The sequence below is a fragment of the Zonotrichia leucophrys genome, chromosome 9, assembly GCF_028769735.1.
Source record: "Zonotrichia leucophrys gambelii isolate GWCS_2022_RI chromosome 9, RI_Zleu_2.0, whole genome shotgun sequence".
NCBI lineage: Eukaryota > Metazoa > Chordata > Aves > Passeriformes > Passerellidae > Zonotrichia > Zonotrichia leucophrys.
In genome coordinates this window covers 22,609,204-22,631,111 of record NC_088179.1, presented here as the reverse complement: position 1 = coordinate 22,631,111, position 21,908 = coordinate 22,609,204, and the positions used below count along the sequence as shown (strand labels likewise).

At 42.7% G+C, this 21,908-nt stretch overlaps 1 protein-coding gene across 2 annotated transcripts in view; it reads right to left on the bottom strand.

The window, feature by feature from the left end:
- Positions 1-21,414, bottom strand: part of BCHE (butyrylcholinesterase) — a 49,684-nt gene extending 28,270 nt beyond the window's left edge. Inside the window, exons 1-2 of one of the 2 annotated variants that reach the window (XM_064721423.1) lie at positions 21,243-21,337; positions 12,713-12,775 (exon numbers count right to left, since the gene is read on the bottom strand). The gene's annotated coding sequence lies outside the window, so the exon portion shown is untranslated. Of the gene's footprint in view, positions 1-12,712; positions 12,776-21,242 lie in introns of both variants that reach the window. The other variant, XM_064721424.1, reaches the window with a different exon arrangement.
- Between the last annotated feature and the right edge of the window lie 494 nt (positions 21,415-21,908).

The window sequence follows — 21,908 nt, the reverse complement described above, 5'->3', positions numbered from 1 at the left end:
CCCTGAGGCTCCTGAGTATTTTTCCTACCAGAATTCCAGGCTGCAGGTGCAAAGCCAGGCGGAACCACGGCTGGGGGATGTGTCCTACAACACAGCGTTAAAGTGCAACAATTCTGCAGGGTACAGATGAAAACAGAGGGGTGGGGAAAAGAAAAAAATTCCATATACCACCCTTACAAACCTTCTTGTCAAACCTCCTTCCCTGAGCCACCCCATGGAACCACAAAGTCACCCCTTGGAGCAGGGACTGCTGTTTCCCAGCAGCATCTGCTCTCTAGCTCTGCTCTGAAGAAAAAAAAAAAAAAAAAAAAATTTTCCACAATTTAAGCTTTTTTTCCTGCTGTCCACATTTGCTTCCCCCTTTAGAGCCGAGCACAATTACCTTCCCTGTTTAATAATCAAACTACAGCTCTGTTTCAATTACACAAAAGCAATATTTGGCAACGCACAGAACAGGAATAAAGCAGAAATAAAAAAGTTAAGGATGAAGTTTATAGACCTTAATATGGAGATTACAAGTGGGGCTTTTAAAGCCAGCATGGGAATTAGTGTTTTAACAGAGGAAAGTTCAAGAAAGCAGGATTATTTAATTTCTCCTGGTAATTTTACCACGTCCTTTAGGATCACACCTTCCACAGGTATTTTGCATGGATATGTTCACTGGAGAGAATTTGTCCCACTCTAAACCTAAACCACCATGGCAGAGGTTGGGACTGGCTGAGTTTTAGGATCCCTTCAACTTAGGCCTTTTGAGGATTCCATAATTCTATGAAAAATCATTAAACTTTCAGCAAAGAACTTTCCAATACAGTAGGATTTCAGAATTCCTAACCAGGATTGTTAATTCAGCAGTGTAATAGAAATATTTAACAATAAAAAATTAATTAATGTAATGTAATGTAATATAATGTAATGTAACGTAATGTAATATAATGTAATGTAATATAATAATATTTATTATATTATATATAATATAATAACATTAATACCATTATTAATGGAACTATATTAATAATAATTACATAACTATTTAATAATAAAATTCTTAATAATGAAATTTTAAATAATACATTTTAAAAATAATAATAAAATTAATTCAGAATTATTTCTGGTGACAGCTATTGCTGATCAAAACCTTTCAAGTGCAGGAAACACTAAAAGATGCTACTAAAACTCAATGTTTCAGCATTTGCTGCCTTTCTCTGCTGCCTGCTCAGCCCATTTGGGGACGTGTCCAGGTGACACACACTTCCTTCATTTCTCTGACATCAGAGGGATGAATCATAACCCCTAAATCTTGTTAGAGGCCACTTTAAAGCAAATTTCAGATGCTTATGACCATGCTCGTGCTCTCAACCTCTTTGCCTTGAGCAGCAGAGAATCAGCAGAGGACTCAAACACTAAAAGCTGCTTCTGGCTTCATCTGTTTTCAAACCTTGTCCGTTTTTTCCTTCGTTTGCTGTCAGGGCTGAGCCTTCCCCTCCCTGCTCCTCTTCAGAGAGCCCAGGGCACCAGGATCAGCCTCCTGCTCCGAGGCACTGCTTTAGTAAATGCAAAATGTGGAGTTTTCTGACAAGGTGACCCTGGGATGAGTGAATCCACTGTTCTCAGGCTGTTTCCAAGGCATCAGGAAACTCCAAGTTCAGCCTTGGGGTTACCTGGATGTCTTCAGGTAAATGTCAGCCCTCTCCACTGCTGTCCTTCAGCCCAATGTTCAGCTCTTATGCTGTACTTTTAAAGAAAACTAAGCCAAATTCTCTATTTTTTCCCACTTTAATTAAAAAAATTAACATATAAATTAAAGTTTTACAACTGTGCGCTGTGAGAGGAAACACTTCTTTTTAGTTATTACTTAGCTTGCTAAAAATACCTGTGCAAAAATTAGAGATTAAACACATTTAATGCTCTCAGTAATTGTGTGGAGAGTCATCATTTTCTCAGTGATCCTATGGGAGAGTGGAAGAAAAGGAGGTGCAAACCAGTGGGTGAAATTATGAAATTATATATATTTATTTATTTATTTATTTATTTATTTATTTATTTATAGATATATTTATATGTGTGTATATATATTTATATGTATATATATTTATGTGTATATATATATATATACTTATATGTATATGTATATACATATATATATATGTATGTATATATGCTATACACCTACATACATATTTGTATTTATACTCTTATGGGTTTTGCCTTTTTAAAAAAAATATCTCTATCAATCAATCTAATGATGTTTTATAATGTAATGTAATTTTTTTTTTTATTTAGGGCAAGGTTCTTAAAAATCGCCACGAAAAATGAAAGTGTCTTTTTGTTCTTTCATGTGAAATCAGTGTCACATTGACACGGGGGCTTTGATCAAAGAAATCTCCAAGTGTCTGAAGAAATGAAAGCAAAGTTCAGGTCTAGGGAAAATGGATATTTGTTAGTCTAAGAAGCTTAGAGAACAATAGGTATCGTATATAAATGTATATGGAAATACATAAAAATACAGTATTTTTTATTTAGTTAACTATAGTATATAGAACTATAGTATATATTACTATAAAAATATAGTATTTTTTTATTATTTACTTCACCATTATTGCCCCTCAGGATTTTACCTAAGTATTATTAATATCCTAACTCACACACATTCCATATTATCACAGAATCATGGAATCCCAGGATGGTTTGGGTTGGAAGAGACCTCAAAGCCCATCCAGCTCTGATTCTGCCATGGCAGGGACACCTCCCATTGTCCCCAGGCTGCTCCAAGTCCATCCAACCTGTTCTTGAGCACTTCCAGGGATCCAGGGGCAGCCTCAGCTTCTCTGGGCACCTGTGCCAGGGCCTGCCCACCCTCACAATTCCTAATTCCCAATATCTCCCCTAAACCTCCTCTCTCTCAGTTTAAAGCCATCCCCCCTTGTCCTGTTACTCCATGCTCTTGTAAATTCTTTCTTTCCATTGATCTTCAGGACTTAGCAGAGTTGAGAGATCTTTGAGACAGAAAAATATTTGGAGAAATACATGTCTCAGATGTTTCTGGTGGAAAACATGAGCCTCTCTCCCAAGGTGTTCTCTGACCTTGCACATGAAGATCCCATTCACCAGATTTGGTCCTGCCCTTCTAAGCCACCCACAGCTCAAAACAGCACCTGGGCTCCTGCCAGGGTAACTGGGCTGAAAATCTTCGCAGGTGTCACCTCAGAGTAAAGGATGTCACACACCAAGAGTGGGCATGTCTGAGGAAAGCAAAAGTAAATGTAGGAACCATCCTTATTGTTTTAATGGCTGAGAGGGAAATCAACAAGACAATTATATCCAAACTGTATTTGATGTAATTTCTGTGAAGATGTGGGGAGGCTGCTTTAAAGCTGAGCCTTGCTGAACTCCCCTGGGAGGGCTCAGCTCTGTCTCTGATCCCTGGCTGGATTTCCACGCCGAGCATCTGCGCGACCTTGGCTGGAACCCCTGAGCAAACCGCCCTGTTGTGGGAAAAAGCTGCGAGGGAAACAAGTAAACTCCAGCTCTGCGAGCTCCAAGAGGTCAAACTGCAGACAGGGGAAGATTGCTGAGAAGGGGACAGTTAGCAGCTCAAGGACTCGCAGGGAAACACATCAAAGCTGCGAGCTGGGAAATTTTCAGGTTGAAAAGAAAGCCCACACAAGGTGGGAGCTCAGCAGCAGCAGCAGTAAGGAATTACTGATGCTCAGCTCTGGGGCTTGCAGCCACGTTATTCTGCTGTGAATATTAGGAAATAAATCATTGCCTTGTCCTTCGAGCATGTCCTGCTTGCAGAGCATCTTTCCATGCCCAAACACAGTGACCCCATGGGGTTACACCTCTCAACCACTTCTGTGTTTCTTTTTCCAAATCTCACCCTTGTTAGGAGACTGCCCACCTGTGTATCCATGGATTTAAACCAGGGACACACTAAACAAACCTGGACAGGGATGAAGTGTTGCTACAGATGATTGAAGCTGATGGTCAAACCCATCTGAAATTTTATTATTCTACTTATTCCTCGCCCCAGAGGAGTTACAGGGCCAGCAGAAGTGCCCAACAATAGATCTGAGGGGTAATTTGATAATATCAGGAAAAGTGTTTCACATACACACCATGAAAATGGGTACCAATTTATTAAGTATACAGAATACACTAACACTCATGCAAGCCATTAAACATGATTATATTTTCCCCTTATTGGTTCAATTATGATCTGCTGTACCTTTCTCCTTATTACTCTAATTATAGATCAGTATAATTTCCTCTTTATTAGCACAATTATGGTCTGTACTTGTATAAATATCTTGGAGAAATCAGACCCACTGAGAAAATTCAGCCAGTGAAAAGATAAATATATTATTGTTGTTGTTGTTGTTATTATTATTATTATTATTATTTTGAATGTTCACATGTTCTTAGTTCCTTGAGGTATTACATAATTCTGTATTTTATCTTTTAGGGATCAGGTTCAATGAAGAAAATAAAAAATGAATAATGTGTACTCAACATGACTTGCATGCCATTATTGCAGCCTGGTGTTTAGCTTGCAAGAAAAAAACTAATTGAATTATAACTTAGGTTTCACAGATTTCTGCAGACAATTAATTAATTGACTGTATGACTTTTTTGCCTTTCTGTTTCCTGTTTCTTTCCTATAGATAGTAAAGCTCTAATTGTTTAAAATAAAGATATTTGAATTCCCATGATCACCTAACAACAGCAGCTCGAAATTCACCATTTCATGCCCTCCCATACCAATACTCCGTGGATAACTAAGAGGTTTGGTGGATCAATGAGCCCATTTGAATCTCCTAAGTAGAATTTGTATCTAAAAAGTGGAAATTCTTCCCAGTCCTCCCAATTCTCACTATTTTAGGCTTTGTCTAACATGATCCTCTGCCTTTGAGTTTCTGTGCCCACAAGAGAGATGACGTCTCTGATGGAAATGCCATAAGGATGTTCAAAGGTTCAGCCCAAGCCACTGCAGTTTTCAGATTCCAATTTCATCCAGCGCGGTGCAAATAGGAATGAAAAAATTGATCCTGACTCCAGGACCTGCTGGGACCTGCGGGTGGGAATCTACAGAGGGAACAAATTCAGCGTGTCCCAGTCCGCGATCCCATTAAAGGGTCACGGCTCCTGAATGTGTCACAACCACGGATTTTAGTGGGAATAATTGGGTGTTTGTCATGAGATAAAGCCTCAGGTGCCCTGCTGTAGGTCTGACGTTTGTGGAGAGGAGGTTTGAGAGGTTCCTGCAGCCCCCATGCAGCTGGGCTGCACCTCCCCAAAACTGTGCTCCAGCAGGAGGAAAAGAGTGGGGATGGAGGGATTTAAAAGATGTGTGCATGTGGCTCTTGGGGATGGTTTAGTGCTGGGCTTGGCAATGCTGGGTTTGTGACTGGACTTGATCTTACAGGGCTTTTCCAGCCTAAATGATTCTGTGATGTGTTGGTCAACATCAGCACACACTTTATTTTTCCTCATCATTACAAAAAATATTCCAGAGCCATTTTCTCTTTGTTTTCTATAATTCCCAGCAGATTTTATTTTTTTGGCTTTTCTGTTTCATGAAATACATATAACTTTGGGTTTAACAGATGAGCCTCAGAGAGGTTGTGCTTATTTTGTTACCACATGCCAACCTCTTCCAAAGGTTCATGCCAGATCCCATTGGGAACAGGCTTGGGAACAAAGCTCTTTCCCAGCACAGAAACAAACTTCTCAGGCTGGGTGGCTTTTCAGCAGAAGGCCACTTTGTCCTGTGGATGTGCAAGTGTTGTGTAAGCAGGAAAACCTCATTATAAACATCTGTGCAAATTGTTCAGGAAGACACCGTGGTGGGCGAGGAGCAGATAATCCATCATGGGACCATCTGCTTGGAAAAACAGCCCTGGCAGAACAGGTGGCTTCCTGCTAAAATACAGGAGGCTCCCTCAGGTGTTGCTGTATGTTTATATATTAAGTACATAACATTAAGTGAAAGGTAAGAGGATGTGCAAAATATGATGCTCAGTATGGATTTTGAGGGTACAGATCGAAATATTGAGGCCACATGGATTCCAAAGCTTATCCATTTAGAACTATTAGGAAATATTTTATTATATAGGAGTTAGAATTATCTTTAATTCTGCTCATGATCATCCTGCCCTAAGCAGATCCTTGATGGTTCATGCACCCCATAAACTTCTCTTTCCTTCCTCACACTTTTGTTTGCACGATGGAAACCTACAAGCCTAAAACACCAACTTCTCCAATCCCTTGCCCTCTATCATGTCAGAGAATTTCAACTCCAAAAATGATCCTGCAGCATACTTTCCTTTAGCAGGAGTTGCAAGAGGTCAAAACAGGAAGGGAAAACTTCAGTGCAGTGCTGGAGAACCTGGCAGAGCTCACGGACCTCGGCTTGGGAGAGGAGTTTTAGTGGCTGCAGGATTTTCTGATTCTCTGCTCATTTTCTCTCTTTTGCCTGGAGGCAGGTTCAGCACAAAATGCATGAAGGGAGTCCAGGGCCTGAAAGAGTTTCTGTTTAAGTTGTCAGACCAAGGAGCCTGGGAAATTGAAAGATGTGCCCAAGATCATAAGAAAATACTGGATTGCATTCAGACACCCAAAAGTTAGGGACACCACCATCCTTTTTGGTTTGTTTTAAATACCTCACTGTTATAGCTGCAGTTTTCTAGTTTTTCTCTCAATATATCCCCAAAAATAAGAAACTTTTGATGGTAATCTTGACTAAAAGCATAATTTCCTTCCATTCCCAACAGCAAACAGAAGTCAGCCCTTGGGACTCAGAGGTTGCATTTTCTAGAAGTCACTACAGGCAATAACCAAAAGATGTTATGTAGAATATTCCTGGGCTCCTTAGCTGGCAGCCACCCCCTGGGGAAGGAAAACCACTTGGGATCAGCCTGCTCAGGAACTGCCAGTGCTCCTTGTTGGAGCCACCAATAATCAACCCCAATGAGGATTGCAGTGAGGGTTCTGTCTGGAAATGGATTTGGAAAGCAGGGATGGAACCTCATGGCACAAACCCCTGTGCCTTCATTTTTGCCAAAACTAAAATTCCCTCACACTGGAGAAAGCCCACAGGTGGGAGGGTGGGTGCTGCTGAGTTTCACATGGACTGCCTTCCCTCAGCTTCCAGAAAACAGAACCACAGCATCATTCAGGCTGACAAAGACTCTCAGTCTATTTCCCAGAGCCCCTGGAGGAATAAAGCACGATGGTGAGGACTCGCTCAGTGAAAGCATTCAAGTGATTTTAATTTTTGTGTTCACACAAAAGAAAAAAAAAAAGGGCAAATCCCATCATCAGCTGCTGAAAACATTGGAGGGTTTGAATGTCACACAAAGAATTGGAAGTGCCTGTGGGGCTGTTTCTCTGATTGAGCCCATTTGTACCTGTATCACAAATGAGCTGCCCTCCCCACTAAAGGCCATTTACCACTGGTTAGGATTTAACCATTGCAAAGGGAAAAGCAATTTGCTCACCCTCCTTTGCTGCCTTTCCTCTCCTCCTCCTTTTATTCCACACTCCTCTCCCCAAATTTTAGTCACAATTCATGTTGCCAGAATATCTGCAGTGATGTCCTTCCACGCAGAGTGTAAATTAATTCCTGTAGTAAATGCTAAGAGCAGCCGTAAAACAGCAAAATCAAATAACACCAAGAAAAGCAATCAATAAAAATCTGTGTGAAAATTAGGTATTGGTGCATGAGATAGGAAAGAGCCTGAATCTGGGTGTTTTACAGAGAAACCTGGAAGCTATTCCAGAGAAGATGGGCAAGGAGTAAAATTTATCAAATGTTGCTGGGGTAATTAAACCAGAACAGACAGGAAACAAGATGTTTGACCAAAGGGAATGCAAGTGAATGGATGCAGCTCTTTCTGTGCTTCCCAAATCATTGTCCCTCTGGGTTTGGGTGACCCCAGAGTGTCACCATGCAGACGATTTCCAGCTAATGCTGAGACAGGTGTTACCATGATGGGTGCCTGGGCAGGGGGAATTTACTTTGTGCTGAGCATCTGGTGCACGAGAAATGGGGATTCAGTCTCTGGGATCAGCACAGAGGTTCTCCAGAGTGGAAGAAAAAAATACAATTTAAAAAAAAAATATAAATAAATAAAAATAAAGCAGAAGGCCTGCGGTGCTAACACCACCAGAACTTTCTTGGAAAGCTGTGCTGGGTCCCTCCATGGCAGGATTCATGCAAGGACAATCAAATATGAGCAGCCTCAGTGGATAAAACCTTCCCATTTATGAAAATTGGCATCTGGTGGGAGCAGAAAGGAGGGACCCACCCAGGGAAACCCACAAAACAACTTTTGTCAGCCCACACAGGGCATCCCCAGAGGAATGTCAGGCAGCAGGAGCTGACAGAGTTGTGTGGAAATGTTTATGGGAAGCCCTGAGGAACTGAGAGGTGTTTGCCTGGGACAGAGCCAGCCAGAAATGGGGTCTGGAGCTTTTGGCAGGAGCTGGAATGGAATCTCAGCAGCAGTGAAAACAAGAGGTGGGATGAGGGCAGGCCTTGAGGAGGAGCCTGCCCAAAGGCACAGGAAGGGCTCTGGCACCATCAGGATGAAATAAACCCATCCTAACCCAGTTATTAGCATTGTGTCCCTTTGACACGATGCCTGGAGTGTTTCTCCACGGGGCAGCTGCTGGACTGCATCACGTCAGAGCACAGCATGGAGCTATTAATGGCTTTTAATGTGATCCCCTGGATCCTGACAATACCTGCCATTAGGCAGGCCTTAATCACAGGATCACTGACATTGATATGCTTAAACTATTAAGCAAAGACTCAAAATGCTCTTCATTCACAGGAAAATTATGAAACTTCAAACCAAAACATCCACAGATCCAGTGCATGCTGGAAGAAATCTAAATTTTTATACTCCACGTGTCCACCTATTTTTGGGCTAATGACTGAGAGTTACAACCAGCTTTTCAAAAATATAACCAAAAAATATTGCCGTTCATTTCCTTGGCAGACTGCTTGCATCACTTTAATTTAGGAAGCAAACTGTGTTACAGCAACCACAGACATGTAAATGAGGCAAAAAAATGGTGCTCGTTTTGTTGCTTTCCAAATTTAAGCTGACCTAAATAATTTAATACAAAATTTACAGCAGTGAGAACACAATTTGGTGGACAAATATGGGAACACAGTGAATTTGTAGGACAGAATTTGTACTCCTCTGGGTAAAGGATGATTCACCATCTGTGTGTACTGAAAGCAGCTTTCACTTTGGGGCCAAACACAGTGCAGACCCTCTCTGTTATCCCTCAATTCAGCATGGAAAAAGGAGAATTTTCCTTTATCCCAGCAGGAAAACTGGGGTTGTTTTCTGAGGAGGTGTTTGACATTAATTTTTCAACATTTTGCTCTCTACAAGTACCTGAAAGGGGGTCACGGTCAGGTGGGTCTTGTCTTTCAGGTGAGAATGACAGGACCAGAGGGAATGGCCTCCAATGGGCCAGGGCAGGTTTGACTGGATAACAGGGAAGATTTCCTCACTGAAAGGGTGAAAGGCAATGTTCAAAAACTGAAAATGTTCAAAAACTATGTGGGTGTGGCACTTGGGAACAAAAAAATTTAACATGAACAACTTATGAATAATTAAAGAAATATAGGCATTTTAATTTTTCAGTTATTACGGTAACAGTGCAAGTAACATGCTTTTATTCCTTTTGTTAGAAGTTACAAATTTGTTACTGACTTCAATAGGTGACTTTAGTTTTTAGAATTATGACAGGTGGCAAATTCTCAGTTGAAAAACTTTGCAACTGGAATTTGCTTATGACATTACTAAATTAATGCATATGTGTATGCCTTAACAGATCTAGAATGTTACAACAAGCAAATCCTTTGAGTTTTCTAGGTTGATCTAGTAGCATTGCAAGAAATAATGATAGAAGGATTATGAATAAACTTACTAACATACCTTCTAGGATATTTTTAATACACAGTAGCCTGTACTTGAGACAGAAACATAATACTTTCTTAGCTGTAACAGAATCAGCTATCAGAGACTTGTTAATTTTGATTTTACAAACAACAACAATAAACATTGTGCTATGAATTCTAGGGCATATTTAATAAGCAGTTGTGTATTTTTATAACCCTTGTGTGACACCCTTTCTACAGTTTTACCCTTAGCACATATTAGTGTATTAGAGTCTGTGGAATATGAGAACCTTTGTACATTTGAAGCAGCAGAGGCTGTCGAGGTTTGTTGATGTTTGAGGGGTAGAACTTGGCGTTGCTTTTGTTGGCACTGCTTTGGCTGGAGCTGTTAGATTGTTTTTTGTTTGTCTCTTCACTGCCCGTACTTAGGGTGAGAGGGTGGCCTGCTCCTGCTGCCGAGAGGCGGCTGTGCTATGCGGCCAATGCCACTTTTTTGGGCAGCCTTCTTTACTAATATTCCTATGTAATAACACTCTTGGATGCTTTTTACGCCCTGCAGGGGCTCTCCCCATGCTCTGGCAAGCTTACCATGGCTGTCAGGAGATGTTGCAAGGCTCTGAGGGGCTGTGGTGGTGACAGGATGGGCCATGGCGTTGGAGTGGCTCTGCTTCCGGGTTCGACATCAGCAGCTCGTGAGGATGTAATTCCCAGAGCCGCCAATGGGGGCAGCGTAGAGAGAGAGGCCACGCCCACTAGGAGGCGTGGCTGTGTCCTCCTGAGGTTGGCATGGGGCGGAGCCATGCCCGCTGGAGGCGTGGCTGTGTTCTCAGAGGTTGGCATGGGGCGGGGCCATGCCCGCTGGAGGCATGGTGGTGTGCTCAGGGGTTGGCATGGGGTGCAGCCACACCCACTAGAGGCGTGGCTGTGACCTCAGAGGTTGGCATGGTGCGGGGCCACACCCACTGGAGGCGTGGCTGTGTTCTCAGAGGTTGGCATGGGGCAGGGCCATGCCCACTGGGGGCGTGGCTGTATTTTCAGAGCTTGTGGTTTTTAGCTCATGTTATTAACGCTAATTATGCTTTTTCATCATAATCTACATTCCATTCCTCAAGAAGAAGTTTCTATTCCTTTAGAACTGGGTGGTCTTGCACAGAGACAAAGCTCCCCATGTCTTCTGTGGGGAATTATACAAATTATTCTTGTATTTTCAGCTTCTCCAGTTTTTTGGTTTCACATAGGTCTTTGGCTGTAATTTTTGGAGAGTTGGCTCCCTGAGTTTTTTCAAGCTTTTGTTTTACAGAGCCCTTTGGCTGTAATTTTTGCAGTTTTTTTCTGCAGGGCGGGCTCTACTCACCTCTGCTTTTTTCCAGCTTTTTGCTGGGGGGACAGGCTCTGCAGGCACTGTCCTGTGCCTCCCTCTGCTCTTCCTGCAGGACAATTCTTGGACTGTTCTTTATCACATCGGGGTCACCATGTGTTCCCACGGCAGTCGAATGTCAGGGACAGGACAAATCTCGACAAACCTCCACTGGCCACCAGCAAACAGCATGTTCGATTGTTCTGAGCTGGCTTTTATAGGCAATTCAAACCTCCTGGGTCTGGACAGCTCATTGTTCTGATCTTTACAGTCCCCAGGTGCTGGACCAGTGAAATACTTGCACGTTGGGAAAGATGTTTTTGGGTGAAGACCTTGTCAGTCAGCCCAGGGGTCAGATTATGGAACTGGGCTGGGTTTCTTTTTTATAACCACATTAATGCTCACCTTCTACTGTGACATAATGTGGCAAGAGGAAGGGTTGGACTCAAGGATCTTGAAGGTTTTTTCCAACCCTAATGATTCCATGACAGGAAGATGTCCCTGGTAGTACATGAAATTATTCCTGACAATCCTTTGTGCTAATATGAAAATGTGGAATAACTTTGTGAAACCTTTCTGTTCCCTGTGCCAGAGAGCCCTTTCTCTTGCCTTCAGTAGAGAATTAACCCTGTCAGTGCTGCCCCAGGCATCACCCAGCACCCACAGCAGGAGGAGATGTCAGCTCAACCCAGCTGATCTGAGCTTCTCCAGCCAGCTATCAGCACTGTCTGCTGCTCCTGAGCAAAGCACAAATCAGTGTCTGAGCTGATGGGTAATAATTACAGAGTGATCAAAGCACGTCAGGCAGGGAGACCTGACATCCCTGTGCTTGCCAAGGGTTTTTAGACATCTGAAAAATACTCAGGTTTCTTCAGTCAGAAGCAGGATATGTGAGAAGCTGGGATAGCTTCCATCACAGGAGTTTGGTTTCTGTCCATGGTTATGGTTGGCTGAGACACAGCTCAACATCCTTCCCATGGCTGCTCCAGAGGGATTCAGGAACTGCCTCAGTGGGATACAGGGAAAGGTTGTGAACAGCAGCATTTGGTCTTTGATCATTTTTTCCTCTAATTCAGCACTCAAGGAAAAGAAGACAATTCCCTTCCTTCCTTCCTTCCTTCCTTCCTTCCTTCCTTCCTTCCTTCCTTCCTTCCTTCCTTCCTTCCTTCCTTCCTTCCTTCCTTCCTTCCTTCCTTCCTTCCTTCCCCCATCCTACACTTTTCCAAAGCTCTTTGTACAGTTTCTCAGAACTATTCTCACTGCAGTTCAGAGCATTTTGTCCTGTTTACGTAACAATGTGTTTCCTCTGTAACAAACCAAAGCAGAATAACAAACATTTTCGTGAATTTCAGCAGGATTCGTATACATTGGGTCACAATAACGTAAGAGAAAAGAGAAAGCTTTAGAGTCAGTTTAAATGCATGAATCACACACACCTGCAGTGGACTCCAGTGCTTTCTTGAGAGTGATTGTGAGTCATTCCTCAGCCATGGACTGGGCTAAAGGACAAAGAGGAAGCAATGAGACACCTCAGCATTCCCGTGTGGAGACAATCCTATAGGAATATTCACTGCATAAAAACAATGAGCCTTTTGCCCCAGAGCACTTCAATCCTCCTGAGGTGGCTTTGAAAATCCCTTTGCTCTCAGCTCCAAAGCCACACAGGTGAAATCAAAGGTTCTTTGTACGAAGTTAAGCGGGATTGAGCATAGCTCAGGGACTCCCAGTCTCTGGAAGTGTCCAAGGCCAGGCTGGATGGGGTTTGGAGCAACCCAGGGTGGTGGAAGGAGTCCCTGTCCATGGCAGGGGTGCAACTGGATGAAATTAAAGGTGCCTTCAAACCCAAACCTTTCTATAACTCCATTATTCTGTGAAAAAGCCTTGCCCAGTGCAGGAGCAGCACCAGCACTGGACTGGAATCCCCTCTCTAATCACAGTGGCTTTTGTCCCATCCTACATGACCAAAAAATGAACTGAACTTGTAGTTTGAAAGATGTTTTGTTCAGCACCCACATCTACATTACTGGCAATCACACAGCCTGTGCTTCACAACCATGCAAAACACAAAATGTAATTAATTTTATTTGAAAATTCTCTCTGAGCAATTTGCCACCCGTTTCATTTCACTGCCACCTCAGAAGTTACACTCTGACCAACGCCACTTACCCTGAAGACACACAAGAAAGAGAATAAATATTATTATTGGTGTCTGAATATTCAGTCTATGTAAATGCATGATATACCTTGCTTGGCTTTGTCATAATACAAAAAGCAGGGCAAACTTCCAATTTTTTCTGCTCACACTTTCCTTTTGTCCTTTTATTTTATTTTTTTCCCCAAAATTTGCATAGTACATATTGCAAGATTTTTTTTTCCTCAGTTATATCCCTCTAGTTATTATCTTGAAAGCAAAATTCAGACATATCCAGCACCCTGAGGTTTCAGAATCAGGGATGTTGAGAAGGACCTGTTACTTCATCTTTTTTTGCATATGCCCTTGCAGTCTGTTGTTTTCTATTTATTCTGAAAACCTCGGGTAAAATGGAACCTTACAAATGAATTAATGAAAGCAGGATTCAGCTCTGTGCAGGCAATGAGCTGGGTGCTGGGGAAGGGAAATTCCTGTGCAGATCCTGATGCATTGGAATAACCAGAAACCACCAGGCTGTGCTGTTGCCCTTAAGCAGTGCACATCACCACAGAGCTGTGCTCAGCTCCTGGCTGCAGTTTGTCTGGGAAGACCCTGAAATCCCGGAAAACCACTTCCCTCAGACTCATTTTCACTTGTGATTATACAGCTCAGTATTTTTCCCTGGATTCTGGCTCACTTTGAAAGCCACCGTCAGGGTTTGCTAGCCAGGAAATTCAGGTAGGGAAAAGAATAAAAATAAATAGTAAAAGTAATAAAATAATGAGAATAAAACAATAAAAATAAAATAATTAAAAATAAATCAGCCATCAGCATAACCTTAGGATGTAAACATTGCACAGCTCACCCAAAAATTGGCAGGTTTTTTTATAGTTTGTACCCAACCTATTTATTTTTCTTGCAAACTTCTAAACAAAACCAATCTTTTCAGGTTTTCCATTTCACATTTTCTAAGTACACCCCCGCTAAACTGAGCAGATTTGTTCCTACAGGACTGAGCCCCTCAGGCAGTGAAGTGACCCAGAGTTACTTTCCTATTCTGACTGAAGAAATGTGTTAATTGCAGAGGAGGAATGACAGTTTTCATTAAATAAAGAATATTCAAGAATGGCCATGCTGAATCTGAACAAAGGTAAATCAACAAATTATAAAATTACAGGATGGTTTGGGTTGGAAGGGACCTGAAAGCCCATCCAGTGCCATGGCAGGGACACCTTCCACTGCTGCTCCAAGCCCTGTCCAGCCTGGCCTTGGACATTTCAGGGTTCCAGGGGCAGCCACAGCTGCTCTGGGCACCTGTGCCAGGGCCTGCCCATCCTCACAGGGAATAATTCCTTCCCAATATCCCACCTAAACCTCCCCTCTTTTGGTTTACAGCCATTCCCCCTTTTCTCGTCACTCCATGTCCTTACAAAAATTCTCTCTCCACTCTTATTTTGGGCCCTGTTTCAGAAGAACCCACATAAAGTCTCCCCAGAGCCTTCTTTTTTCCAGGCTGAGCACCCCAATTATCCGGCCTTTCTTCTCATCAGAGCTGCTCCATCCCTCTGCTCATCCTGGTGCCTCCTCTGGGCTCTCTCCAAATGTTGGGGAAGTTTGCAGAAGTAGAAGAGCAGCCAAGCACAGAATTACACAGAATTAAACTGAAACTTTCTAGCCAACAAAAATCTGAATCTCAGCAAGAGGTGATGTTTTTGTCTCCTATTGCCACCCAGAGGTTTTTCTCCCTTGAATTGATCTGAGCACTTTTTCCAACCTTGTAAACATTCGGAGTCCAGAACATCAGGTGCCAGATCCATATGACAAATGCCATGAACCATGGAAAACCTCCTTGTGGTTTGCTTTTGAACCCACCACCTGCCAGCCTCCCGTGTGATAAAGGAAAAATCAAACCTGGCAAAGATCCGAGGCTGGATGCTGATTCTTTCCCTCAGAAATGCAGGTAATTGGAGAAAACCAGCTTTAGGCCTTTGTGGCGTGGCAGATGAGACCGTCCCACCACACAAACCCAAACTGGGGCCCCAAATCTTTAGATTTAGAGCAAATTACTGAGAGTCACATTTGGACATGATTTAGTTGAATTTACATCACTAAGTAAAAAAAGAAAATTGTTTATTCTCCTCAAAATTAACATTCCCAAAGATTTTAGGAGTCTTGAACTACCCTTGAACTTTTTCCCTGGTGCTGAGGAGCTTTTCCACGTCGTGTGCTTTCCTCCTCAGCTGATACAACACCCACCTTCTCCTACCTTCCCTCAAAGCACTCCAAGGAAAAAAAGCTTTTAGCTCAGCTTGAAAAGAAGAAGGAGGAAGAATCCTTTTCTTTCATGCACCTCGGTGGGAATACAGCAGCTCAGGAGTTGTTAGAACACAAGGAACACAACTCAGGTTATTCAGCTCCCAGGTGGGAGCCAGGGCTGTCCTGGCTTGTAGAGCACAACTTCAGTAGCAGATTATGTGCTGCACAATGCTTTTCTCTCCTAAAATAGTCTCCCAAAGGATACAACCAGGATTTTTTAGCTACTGAAATTCACAGCAGCACTTCAGAGCCTGCTCCTGTCCATCTATTTCACCGAGGTGTGAATCTGTCCTTCCACAAAGAGGGTAATTACATGTTGGGCATTCTCAGATTTCCTCCTGTCTAAATTATCGACAAGCAGCTGCTGCTATGTGGAGTTCAGAGTCTCAGATGGGCTGATAAATGTGAATATTTAACTCCAGAATATCTACAAAGTGGGGAAAGAGGGGCAAATCCTCACCCTCCCTTTGGACTCATTCAAAATCTTGCCCCACAGATCTGTTGAGTGCCATCAGGAAGGTCCACAGAATAAAAGCAATCTGAGGGAGATCATCTAGTGCTGGTTTTAGAAGGTTTTTGACCCAATCCATCCCCAAAGCCTATTAGGGAAATTTGAAAGCTGCAGGGTAAAAGGTAATTTTCTGCCATGGATTAAAATGCATTGGTGAGATAGGAAAAACAAAGGAGAAGAAGAAAGTTCTAATTCTTGACATACAGAGAGGTTAATGTGGAGTGCCCCAAGATTTGCTGCTGGGATGGATTTTTTTTTGTCCCTTTAAATCCCTGGCATAATGCAAGACGTCCTGGCTTACTCAGCAAATATTCTGCACTTCTCTTCTGCAATAAATCCTCGTGCTTGCTTTAGCTCAGGCTCCTGAGCTGCTGTGCCCCAAACTGTAACAGCACCCACAGCACAGTCAGGGCACACCAGGAGGGAGCTCCATCTCCATGTGGTTCCACTTCCCCAGAAATATCCCCAGGGGGGAATCTGTATTACTTGTGATTTCTCATAAATCAGAGCAGAGACATTTTTTCTTTTAAACATCCTGCCAGTCTGAAGCTCTGCAAGGTAGATAAAACATATTTTTCCCTTGTATATATATATTAAAAAATAATTGGGAACTATGCTGGTGCTGTGGAAAATGTTGCTGTTATGTTGTGTGAATGAATGGCATCAAAAAGATTCTTTAAATCCAAAGTAAACTTTGTCTTGAAGGTTTAAGTGATAGCACGAATGTGTGCAGATGTTCAGCATGGAAATAAGCCAGCACATGGAGCCAACTGGAAAAAACAGTGGAGGAACTTTCATTCAGATAAAGATTTATGAGTCTACCAATAGAGATACTAATGGATTCAGGTTTGGATGTGTGGATGTTAAAAAAAAAAATTAAACAACTCAGTAAAAGTGTCTGCTTTTTCTTCAAAACCACCCCAAAATGGTTAATGTGTTCATGGCAAAGAAGATGAAGCTCAAATAAATGTTTGGTGGTATTGCACAACCTCTTGATTTTAAATTGTTTCAGTCATGATACAGAAAATATGGAAAATGTTCTTAAGGAGCAGACAGGAGTGTCTCCAGGGCAGCAAGAGCTCTGAAAAGTCTAAAAACAGTTTTACACAGGGTTCTGCTCCTTTTTGACCATTTCAGCTGTGCCATGTCCCAGAAGGTGACAGGCTGGCATGGGCACGGGGTCAGAGAAACCTGACTCTAACATCTCAGGCACATAAAGCAAGATAAAAATCCTGAATATGATGAATGCTCATTATTCCGAACAGAAACTGATTAATGGTCAGTCCGGCCCAAAAGCTCTCTTGGAGGTGCTATTTCATAAGCATCATGGCAGCTTTGTTTTCTGACAGAAAACAAAGCTGAATATTTAATTTCCATTGTCAGTTACTGCAGCCATGATCTCAGAACAGCAAAATTGATATGTGGAACTTTGGAATATTTTAATTTCCATTATAAATAATCCTCCCTGGTGGAGGACACCTAAACTATCTCATTTTTCTAAAAATGTCTCTTGGAGCTTTCCCAGCTTACACAGTACTTTTACCATTTTGAGAATAATGGAGAGCTGAAGCCAATAATTGTATTTTATTTCAGGTTTTGTGTTGCACATGCAAAGAATTCACCTTCTATTCAAGATTGATGATCCTTTATGGAAGAGCATTTGACAGTCACTCATGATTGGAAACTTTACTGCCCTTTCCAGATAAACCTACACAAATCTCTTTTTATTATAAATTTTACAATTTCTTCCCTTTCTTAATGGGAAGAACTTGTAAAATACACTGCATGCATTTTACACTTATATGAAGGAAATATATTTCTAAGTCACTCCAAACTATTTTCCATTTTTTGGGGATAAGAAAACAAAATTACTTTCTTGCCATCATCCAAGCAAACTTTTTCCACCCTGTCCTTATTTGAAAGCAGCACTCTTGATGTGGAAGGATCAAAACTATTACATCATTTTTTTTTCATTTTATGTCTTTGAGGTCAGTCTGGTAGAGCACAGGTCATCGAAAATGATAGTGCCACCAAGACATAAAACATAAATAGTTTGTGTAAAATACACACACACACAGAGTGGAAACTTCTTCAGATACAATTTCTCTTCAAAAAGCTGCTTTATGTAATTCCATATTGACTGAAAGGATTTGCAGGGGAAAATACATCCAAATTAAAATCAGCCACTTTAAAAACATGGAAAGAAAATTGCTGTGTAACAGCCACACTTCTGCCAGAGAAACCCGAGTGCAGAAAAGGGAAGAGAAGCCTTTTCTGAGGGTTTTACAGCTGGGAAAGCCTAGGAACTTTATTTTTCAGAATTCTTAGAAATGCAATGATTTGCTGCTATTGCTGAGTGAAACAAGAGTGCTGCTTATGGAAAAGTGTTTATGCAGATATTGAGAAGATGAGGAGCTCTGGAGCAGCCTGGCTTTTCCAGGATCCAAAAAACCAAGCACAAATCTATAAAATGGCATTAATCCCAGGAAGAATGCAGAGATTTAACCAAGCAGCACTGCAGGATCACAGGTGTTAATCAGCTGAGTTACCTGCAGCATCCACCCCAGGTAATGATTAACTTAATTAATTGTGCCAGCTCTGGCTGCTGCAGGTGCCCTTGGGGTCAGCTGGGAGAGAAAAGGGAAGGGAAGAAAGGGAAAAATGAGCACAGTTTCTGTGTTCTGAGGAAGCTGGAGAAGAAGAAACAGCCACTCCTCAGGGCTATCAGGGAGGTTACATTAATAATTGGAATTTTTAACTGCAAAAGCTCTGGGGTGTTGATGCCTTTTATTGGGGCTAACTAAAAACAGAGGCCAGACAAAATTAAGATAATAAAAAGCAGTTCTGTTGATTGAAGGCACTTCAGGTACATCCAGGGCAGCCCAAGCCCCCCAGGGCCTACACCCAAACTGCCCCACGGCTCACGGGTTTCACACTTTTATAACTTTGGGCCATTTGCACTTTGGGGGTTCATCCTCCAATTCCAGCTTCAGGTAATGAAGGCATTGAGCCCCAGTTTGCTGCCCCAACTCCCTTTTGTTTCCATCTCTGGGCCCTGAGGCAGTGAGGTGTCCTTGATTGCCAGGCCTGGAGAGGAATTGTTGTGTCTGCCCAAAATGGGAAAGCAGCAGCTCACACTGTACATGGAGTTTAGAGTCACACACTAAAGAATCACAGGGTTACAAATAGATGAAAAAATATAAAAAGCAGAACCCTAGGGCATGAGGGATGACCTGGACAATGTCACCGAGCTGCCCCCTGTCCCTGCAGGGCTCAGGGCTGACAGCAGTGCCAGGCAAGGCCGCGGTTCCTGAGGAGGTGCAGGGGAAGCTCTGCAGGACATACTGGGGGCTCATCTTCCAATTCCAGCTTCAGGTAATGAAGGCATTGAGCCCCAGTCTGCTGCCCCAACTCACTTTTGTTTCCATCTCTGGGCCCTGAGGCAGTGAGGTGTCCTTGATTGCCAGGCCTGGAGAGGAATTGCTGTGTCTGCCCCAAATGGGACAGCAGCAGCTGGCACTGGGTGTGGAGTTCAGAGTTACACACTAAAGAGCTGCAGGGTTACAGATAGGTGGAAATAGAAAAGCTCAAATCCTAAAGCATCAGTGTCAGCAGGGCCTTGGTGAGCTGTGACCAGGGGTTATCTAAAAGGAGGCTCCAAGGAGCTTCCCCAGCCCTGAAATCTCAGAGCTTCTCCTGCAGAAGCAAGGAGCAGGCTGGAAGTGATGGCAAAGTTCAGTGTCTGAGCTTTGTGCACAACCACAGCACAAAGGAAAACACTCCTGAAGCCTCAACCGTCTGGCACCCAGCCCTCCTGAGCCCTGGAGGAGCAGATGAGCTCAGAGGGGAGTGCTCCACTTGTGGTGTTTGTTACACACCTGCACAGACACCTGAGAGTGGCATCAGCAGGAACAGGAGCTGCAAACCACAGCACAGCTCAGAGTGCACTGATTATGGCTGGATTTTTGGAGATTGGGGAAACTCACAGTGGGATCAAGCAACAGACTTATAAAATGTTTCAATTCCACCTTGATGTCCTGCTAACACTTTGAAGAGAAAAGAAAATGTGCAGTTTCATGATCTTGTTGGTTTGCACCACCCAATGCTAATTGTCCCTCCAATATTCCTGTGCAGTTTTAAGGCTGGCATTGATTTTTTTTTTTTTTTTGACCACACTAGATTTAGATGATGTCTTTTCCTCCCCTGCCGCTCTGCTTGTTCCTACATTGTTTTCCCTTTGCACAGGGATGATGCCCTGTACATTTCCCTGCACCTGTACATTTTGTAGAGCCTATCATCATTCCTCAGTATTCACAGAGGTGTTTGCATGTCCTTTCTGGGGTTGTCTAAGGTGAGATTTCTTAGTATTTAAACCAGGCTGTAAAGTATTGCAACATATTTAAGTGCTAATCCACTCTTCAGAGCATTTCCTGTAAAAACTACTCCAGTGGGTGTCACCCCTGCCCATGGCAGAGATGAACTTCAAAGTCCCTTGCAACCCAAATATTTCTAGGATTATCTCTTTTGCTTTTAGAAAGGACCAACACCATGACATTTCCCCCCATCAGCAATCAGTTAATCATCCTTTTAGTGGTTCCCACAGAGGAGGAACCCCCAATTTCCTGCTTTAATCCCAAAGCCAGCACCAGTCTTGTGCAGCAGCTGCTGCAGATTTTGGGCGCAATTCCGTGGTTTTCCAGGATTTCTGGGGCTCACTGCAGCCCTGAGCACCCTCCAGCTGCTCTGCTCTGGTGTCTGTGGGACCCAGGAGGGGACAGTGCAGAGTTCAGGACTAAAGGACACCACAGAGCCCCTCCAGCTGTGCTGCTCTCATCCTGCACCCACCGAAACGTCAGAGCTGTGGAGTGACATTAAATTAACCCAAAATGTAGTGGGGCAGCAGGGCTTTGTTTATCCACCACAACCTGCCTGTCTGATCACTTCAGCACCTCCAGCTCTCCCACTTTGAGCATTCTTGGGTCTGAAAATGAAGGAGAAAAACACCAACCTGGAGAGCTGCTTTTCCCGTCTGGCTGCTCCTTTCTCTGAATGAAGGAGTTTCCCTGGGCCAAGAGCTGACTACCAGAGCAGCCAGGTTATTTATGCCCAGAATTGCTGGTTAACCTGTCAGATAAGCAGGAAGTTCAGGAGCCAGCAACACCACATGACTGCAAGGATATGCTATTTTTTATCTGTAAATAACGTACTGCAGTAACGACACTTTGGCAAACAAGTGAATGAGCCACACACACATTTCTGCTCAGCTCTGTTTGCACATCTGTGCTTTTCCCACTTTGCTCAGACCTTTCCCTGATATTGCATATTTTTTATAGTTGCTGATACAACCAGGGTTTTATATTTATTTTGAAATCCTTTCCAAGGTCCCAAAAAAGTATATTTATGTTGATTTAATTGTTTTTTAAAACCATTTGGAGTTTTAATTCATGGGCTTGACTTGTCATTTGAGTGGAATTTACATTCCACATTGCTTTTATTAGAAATAAAGAAGCATTAACATCTAGAATAACTCAGTTATTCAGCTTTCATGTCTGGTATTGCTTGGCTGTTCAAGTGTGGGACATCAGCTCAGGGAGAAAAGGTTGGTTCTGCTCAGGGAGCTGCTGGAGCATTTAATTACTTCCTTTTCCACTTTCCATTTTCTGAGAAAAAACCA